Genomic DNA, 7,792 nt, shown 5'->3' on the forward strand with positions numbered 1-7,792 from the left:
CCCGTGGTTCTGTTTGTTTGCAATCGTATCATTACGATTTCGTGAGTCATATAGTTTAATGTTTGTCAGGAAACAGGGCAAGTGGGTCTTAGCCATATGATGGCCCACATCTGGAGCTTTTGGTCATCAGAGCGAGGACTTCCGCTGGCTTACTGGTCCACATCTTTTAAAAATTCGTGGTTAGGATAACCATTAATCCCTTTCAAACATATGTCGTATATAAGGATTTTTAATTCAAGTTTTTGAATACTATTACGAGGTTTGGTAATCTTGTTTAGGTCAGTGACGTTATACGGTGTATGTGTATTTCTGGTGATATTCTTGGTTGTATTTATCCCAGGTTATTTTTCACTGTGATATTTGCAGCTTCTCTCCAGCCATGATATAACTGTGTCCCCTCTGACTTTATGGTCTCAGATGTTCATGAACTTGCGTTTGTTCAGGTTGATCGTGTGTTTATGTATGAGTGTTTATGTGTGTGTGTTTGTGTGCGCGTGCGTGTTAACACCTACTTATATTTAACCCTAATTAACCTTTTCCGCATTTCTAATTTTCTTTTGACAAATTATGAAGTAACATTCTTGTATAATATACTGTTGAAGTCTCAAGTGTGTGTGTGTGTGTGTGTGTGTGTGTGTATTCACCTAATTGTGATTGCAGGGGTCGAGACTCAGCTCCTGGCCCCGCCTCTTCACTGGTCGCTACTAGGTCCACTTTCTCCCTGCTCCATGAGCTTTATCATACCTCGTCTTAAAACTATGTATGGTTCCTGCCTCCACTACATCACTTGTCAGACTATTCCACTTTCTGACAACTCTATGATTGAAGAAATACTTCGCAACATCCCTTTGATATGTGTATGTGTGTGTGTGTGTATGTGTGTGTGTGTGTGTGTGTGTGTGTGTGTGTGTGTGTGTGTGTGTGTGTGTGTGTGTGTGTGTGTGTGTGTGTGTCTGCATTTGCGGCAAGAGCATTGTAATTTTTTATCTTAAAATGGATAATTACAGGAGCCAGGCAGTGCTTGCGGTGTTCTCTCTCCAGTGTATTATTTGATAAGAGAAGTTGTTCTCTGCTGTGACCAAGATTCCAACTTGAGTTTTTGCGGCAACAGCGTTGTACATAAAAGTAGTGTTTGATTGGAGTGCAGCAGCCAATTCTGATGTCATTATATAAGTGCTTCTTTGGTATTTGTGTAGTCACTGAAGATTATCGTTTTACTGCTTGTATCTTGTTACATATTGATTATGTTCCCATATAATTTTGTACCTGAGTTTAAATAAAATATAAAAAAAAAGTAGGTTATGGATAGGCACTAGGGTAGTAAGTACTAGGTTAGTAGATATTGGGATGGTACTCACCTAATTGTGGTTGCAGGGGTCGAGACACAGCTCCTGACATGCTCCTGGTATGTCCTAAGGTAGGATGTGCTAGGTTAGTAGGTAATAAGGTAAGTAGTACTAAGGTAGCTGGTACTAGGGTAGTAGGTTCTAGGGTACGAAGTACTAGAGTAGTAGGTTACTAGGATAAAAGGTGCTTGGTTAGGTGGTAGTAAGATAAAAAGTATTATAAACCAAGTGCCAGGTAGTGGGTACTAGGGTAGTAGGTTACTAGGCTAAGAAGTACCTAGTTAGGTGATACTAAGGTAGAAAATACTATAAACCAGGTACTAGTGTAGTAAGTACTAAGATATAGGCAGTATTAATGTAGCAGGTACTAGGGAAGGTAGGACTTGTGTGGTAGGTACTAGGATATAAAGAACTAATTTAGTAGGTAGAAGGGAAAGTAGTACTAATGTAGTAGGTACTAGGATATAGGAAGTACTAATGTAGTAGGTACTAGGGAAGGTAGTACTAGTATAGTAGTATAGTAGGTACTAGGATATAGGAAGTACTAATGTAGTAGGCACTAGGGAAGGTAGTACTAGTATAGTAGGTACTAGGATATAGGAAGTACTAATGTAGTAGGTACTAGGGAAGGTAGTACTAGTATAGTAGGTACTAGGATATAGGTAGTACTAATGTAGTAGGTGCTAGGGAAGGTAGTACTAGTGTAGTAGGTACTAGGATATAGGAAAAACTAATGTAGTAGTTACTAGGGAAGGTAGTACTAGTGTAGTAGGTACTAGGATATAGGAAGAATTAATGTAGTAGGTACTAAGGAAGGTAATATTAGTGTAGTAGGTACTAGGATATAGGAAGAACTGATGTGGTAGTTACTAGGGAAGGTAGTACTAATATAGTAGCTACTAGGATAGTAGGTTGGTAAACAACAATCAATCAGGTTGAGGTACTAGTCTTCCTATTTAAGTGTGTTTAATGCTGCCTACTCTGGCAGGTTTACCTTACGTTTTTTTGCCTCAGGAACAGCAAGATGGCAGTTAAATACTTCAAACATTTATTCACATTCATTATGTACTTTTCTTGAAATAATTGTGTATTTCTTAAGCTTATTCTTACAGTACTTCCTCTCCAATTTAGTAGGCCGGGTTTGGGAGCGAGCAGCGGGGGCCATCATCCCCAGAAACACTGCCAAATGTAACTCATACAAAAAGCAATGTAGAAGAGTTATTGAAAAAAAAATATTTTTTCCACATTTTTATTATTCATTGGGAATTACTTCTTTACGGATAGTGTTTAACGTACTCACCAATATGTGGTTACAGTGGTCGATTCAAAGCTCCTGGGCCCGCCTCTTCGCTAATGTGAGTATCCATGTGTGTGTGTGTTCGTGTTATGTGAGTGCGTGTTCGCGCATGTGTGTTTTTGTATGTATGCCCATGTTTGTGTGTGTGCACGAGTATTTGTGTTTTTGTGTATGTGTAACTCTCTTAGATTTAACCCTAATTAACCTTTTAGTCATTTACAATTTCCTTATGATAAAAACTGAAGCAATGCTGTTGCAGATTTCCCGCTGGAGTCTTAGACCAGCTTGATTGTTTCCGTTTATTATATTTATTTACCCACAAATACATAGCTACAAGAACGGTTATACTCGTCGTGTTCTCTGTTCGATATATTATATAAAATGAGTGATTTTCCTTTGCCGTGACCAGGATTCGAACCTGGGTTATTGCGGCCACAACGCAATGTACTAACCACTATACGATCACGGCCACCAAGGAACACGAGAGTGAGGAGTTTGTATGAGTCAATAACCAGCCACTCCTGCCTTGGACGGTAAGGAAGTTGTAAGTATAATAATAATAATAATATATACGAGGTATACTGGCCTAGCTGACATCAATGACATACTACTATATAGAAAGCCGCTTGTTATGCTGAGCATTTCGGGCACATTAGGTCAGTTTTGTCCCAGGATGCAACCCACATCAGTCGACTGACACCCAGTTACCTATTTTACTGATGGGTGAACATAGACAACGGGTGTAAAGAAACATGCCCAACATTTCTACCCTCGCTGGGAGTCGAACCCAGACCCTCGCCGTGTGAAGCGAGACCTTTAGCCATCAGGCCACGGGTTTAATAATTGTACTTATGCGTACCTGTGCCCAAATAAACTTAAGATAGTTGTAATAATCTTAAGCTTTGTAATGTACTTATGTGTAATTGTACGCAAATAAACTAAAATTTAAGTAGTGTGCTTATTGCAATTAAGATCCTTAGATTCTACCCCAGGAGACAAAGGCCCATTCTCTTTCTCTTTCACTTTGTCAGATTAATTCAGTATTGCAAGAACTAGTTAAGTGCTATCCATATAGCGGCCACGGGTATCCTAGTTTGATGCTAAGTTCATTACTATGTCCAGTTGTTCAAGTTGACCAGCACCACAGTATTTAGGTGTAGTCCTTAACTACAGCCTAGTAGTTGCTTTATATAGTAGTAATTTCTGACAAGTGATGGTGATAGTTTCGTGGAGTGACGGTGCTGATATCGTGGGGATGATTTTGATGATCGCTGTGGTGGGGAATTTCTGATTTTGGTGGTTATTTTTTGAGTTCAATGATTTTTTGTGTGTGTGTTCGTGGAGGTGCCTCCTGCCTGTCTGCATAATGTTTGTCTCACAACATGCTGAGCACGTCCAAGATCTACTTCCATGACTGGGCGCAAGAATTCGCATATATAATTTTATTTTTATAGGTAAGGGAGGAGGAGGGATGGGTGAAAGAGAAAGGAAAAAAGGCAATAAGAGAGATAAGTAAAGTGAAGAAAAAACAAATCGGATAATATGTTGAAAGACAACAGTCTTCTTGGTGGAAAACTTAAATCCTAAGGCATGGAACAAGACAGAGAAAAGTGGAGTTTTGACTCCCGAGTGAAAGTACTGTAGGCTGCTGGGAGGGGGGGGGGGGAGCTGGAGGAATGGGAGGGAGGGGAAAGGCATTAAACTGTTAAAGGTTATTATGCATGGCCTTTGACCCCCCACCCTTACAACAGGTGCTTAATTAGTATGTTTGTGACCACCACTCCCCCACAAGACCAGAGTATATACATTAGAAGCTTATTTTAATATCTATTTAAAGTATTCTTGAGATACAAGTATCCCTTCCAGCCTGCTTTACCAGGTCACCTGATCAGTACGGTCGTGGACCGCCTGGTAAGGCAGGAACAAGTTTCACATAAATTACACCAAGAAGGGTTGGAGTAATAGGCTACCTTCCTCCCTCCTCCATAATATTTTGTTCGGAATTTTAACCAGGGAGGGTTAGCCACCCAGGATAACCCAAGAAAGGCAGTGCGTCATCGAGGAACTCTTATTTCCACTGGGGTCCTCTGTCTTGTCCCCCAGGATGCGACCCACACCAGTCGACTAACACCTAGGCACCTACTTGCTAGGTGAACAGGACATGTGTAAGGAAACGCGTCCAGAGTTTTCACCCCTGCCGGGAATTGAACCCGGACTCTCAACATGTGAAGCAAGAGGTTTGGCAGACAGGCCAAGGGGCCCCAGCTCCTGGTTCAAGTATAGTAGGTATCACCCAGGGTCCAAGTGAAACGCTAGCCTGCTGACGATTTTAGTATTTATTAATATCCAAGAATTTCAGCAAACGTGTGATTGTTTTCTTTGTTAAAAGGGGGGAAACATAAGTATTAATTTATTATTATTCTTATTCTTTATATCGTAGACGATTGCTAAATACTTTAGGGGTCATACAACGCCTGAGAGAATAAAAGGCGGCCGGGTTTAATCCGAAAGAGACAGTATCTTCAACTCCTTGTGTTAAAAACTCTTGATCGGCATCTAAGCCTCTCCTTTGAAGGGAGAGAAATGTCAGAATCAGAAATACACATATATTGGCTATGGAGTTCAGAGGTCAGGAGACCCCAGTCAGCTGGGAGACAGTGAGGTCAGGACACCTTATGTCACTAAAAATTTATGTAGACACTGCTTTCTACTTGCGTTTTAAATATAGTCAAACCTCCTACAGTGGTGCACATGCTTGCTGACGTGTAAAAAAAGTCTTAAAAGTTAGCCAGCTAGTTGAAATTATATATATATATATATATATATATATATATATATATATATATATATATATATATATATATATATATATATATATATATATATATATATATAGTGTAAAAACTCTATGCACATAAAGGGCCCCAAAATATGGGATTCATTACCAGAAGATATTAAAGTAACCCAGTCTGAAAATCAATTTAAGACTTCTCAAAAGCCACTTAATCACCGTAGACTAAATGCTAAATACTCAGTGCACATTTACTCACCTATGTACTCCCACATCATAACTGAAACAATCACATTGAACCTTTTATCCATTGTTGACACGAATATAATCGAATCATTGTTTTTCACAAAACATTTTAGAATATAAATATATCTTTGTATTATACAAATTTTGATTCACTTACAATTAATAATCTACTGTACAACTATGAAATAATTACTTTCCTACTGTACAACTATGATATACTACTCCTTAGTGTTAAGTAGTCAGTAATGTTAAGTTGGCCCATAATGCCAAGGCATAATAGAGGCTCTCTTTGCATTGCAACCCACTATTGTATATACACAATCTCAATGTACTGTTTGCAAAGACATTAAATAAATAAATAAATAAATAAATAAATATAGTGTAACATCTGAAAGCCCCGAGACGTGTATTTTCCCTCTGCATGGAATTGGCTCTATATAGGCAGTGTATATACACAGGCGTAAGAGGCCCAAGACTCTTCAACATCCTGCCATAAAGACGAAAACTGATATGTTCCTCAAGTCAGTTCCTGATCAACCAGGATGTGGTTCGTACGTTAAACTGCGTGCGGCCAGCAGTAAGAGCTGTGCTTGATCCACCAGGAGTCCTTGTCTGTGACCGGGTCGCGGGGGTGTTGACACCAGAACACTTTTTTCAGGTATATATTGCGAGGGATGAATTCCTCCTCCGTAAGTCATGCGTGTCGTAAGAGGCGACTAAAATGCCGGGAGCAAAGGGCTAGTAACCCCTGCCTCGGTGGGAGACGGCCGGTGTGTTGAAAAAAATATATATTTTCCGAGGGATGTATTGCAGCAGTTTACTTTAACCTCTATTTTAAGGATTGAAGATCCTATGGTGTTGGTGTACAAATGGCATGCAGCGAGAGAGGGAAGGGGGGTCACGTGACTTAAGTCTTGCCCAGGGATCCTGCCTATAAATGTTGCTAGGATCTGTATATACTACACAAGCAATACTATTGACATAATGGTCCTTGTGTAATCTATATTGTCGCTAGTTAATGCTTCAAGTTGGACCGAAACGCCGTCATAAATTTTCTTTCTCTTATGTATGGGTTATTTGTATATTCTTCCAGTTACGGTATTGTGCATTTGTGTTCTTTAGTCGATAGGCGTTAAACTCAACCAAGCCACTAAACACAGATCATTGATGCTAGTACACCTGTCAACTTTTTTTTTTGTCAGCCTTCAATTATCACCTATTTTTCTGTTTTTATCTACACAGTTTTGAGCTATACCTGTACACCTTAATTCTGTCATTACCTTCAGGCCTCTGCCTTCATGCTGACGAAAGAATTGCTCACTGAATTTGAGTTACTATTAGTTTAATCAAATCTCATTATTTTCCATTCCCAGGCGCTGTAATAGTAATCCTACGTTACTGGAAATTTCAATGATAATTCCCAGACAGCGCTGCATGATCCTGTGGGGCTGGCGCTTAGTTTTGATTGTAATAATAATAATAATAATAATAATAATAATAATAATAATAATAATAATAATAATAATAATAATAATAAAATAATTCCAAAACAGCCAGCCAGAGTGGCTTACATTCCTTAGGGTTCTTGGTTCTCCTCCCTAGAATGTTGTACACAATAGTAGAATAAATCCCAGGCATTTATTTTATGCTTGGTGAATAGGTGCAGTAATAATCTTTATTTCTGCAAGTACATGCACAAGGTATACAGTCCTAGCTGACATGAATGACATACTGTATAGAAAGCCCCTTGTTATGCAGAGCATTTCGGGCAAATTAGGTCAATTTTGTCCCAGGATGCAATCCACACCAGTCGACTAACACCCAGGTACCTATTTTACTGCTAGATGAACATGGACACTGCCAGCAGGTGACTTAAGGAAACACGTCATGTTTCCACCTATTCCGGGATACATAAGATGTAAGAAGATTTACCAATAAGCTTCGCCCAAGGTCTGGCTGTGAGGTGAGTGCTTTAGCACTAAATGCGATGTAAATGCTTTAGAAAGCCGACAAGTTGAAGAATGGACACTTGTTCAGTCCCAAATATTGCACAGCACAAAGATAGTCACCTACCCAGCTGTCACTTTGCCACCCGTCCTCTGACTTAACTCG

General features: G+C 39.5%; 1 non-coding gene across 1 annotated transcript; it reads right to left on the bottom strand.

The window, feature by feature from the left end:
* Positions 1 to 3,040: 3,040 nt before the first annotated feature.
* TRNAH-GUG (transfer RNA histidin (anticodon GUG)) lies at positions 3,041 to 3,112 on the bottom strand. Its single transcript has one exon. It is a non-coding gene; the product is annotated as a tRNA-His (tRNA).
* Between the last annotated feature and the right edge of the window lie 4,680 nt (positions 3,113 to 7,792).

Source organism: Cherax quadricarinatus, chromosome 84 (assembly GCF_038502225.1).
Source record: "Cherax quadricarinatus isolate ZL_2023a chromosome 84, ASM3850222v1, whole genome shotgun sequence".
In the NCBI taxonomy this organism is placed as follows: domain Eukaryota; kingdom Metazoa; phylum Arthropoda; class Malacostraca; order Decapoda; family Parastacidae; genus Cherax; species Cherax quadricarinatus.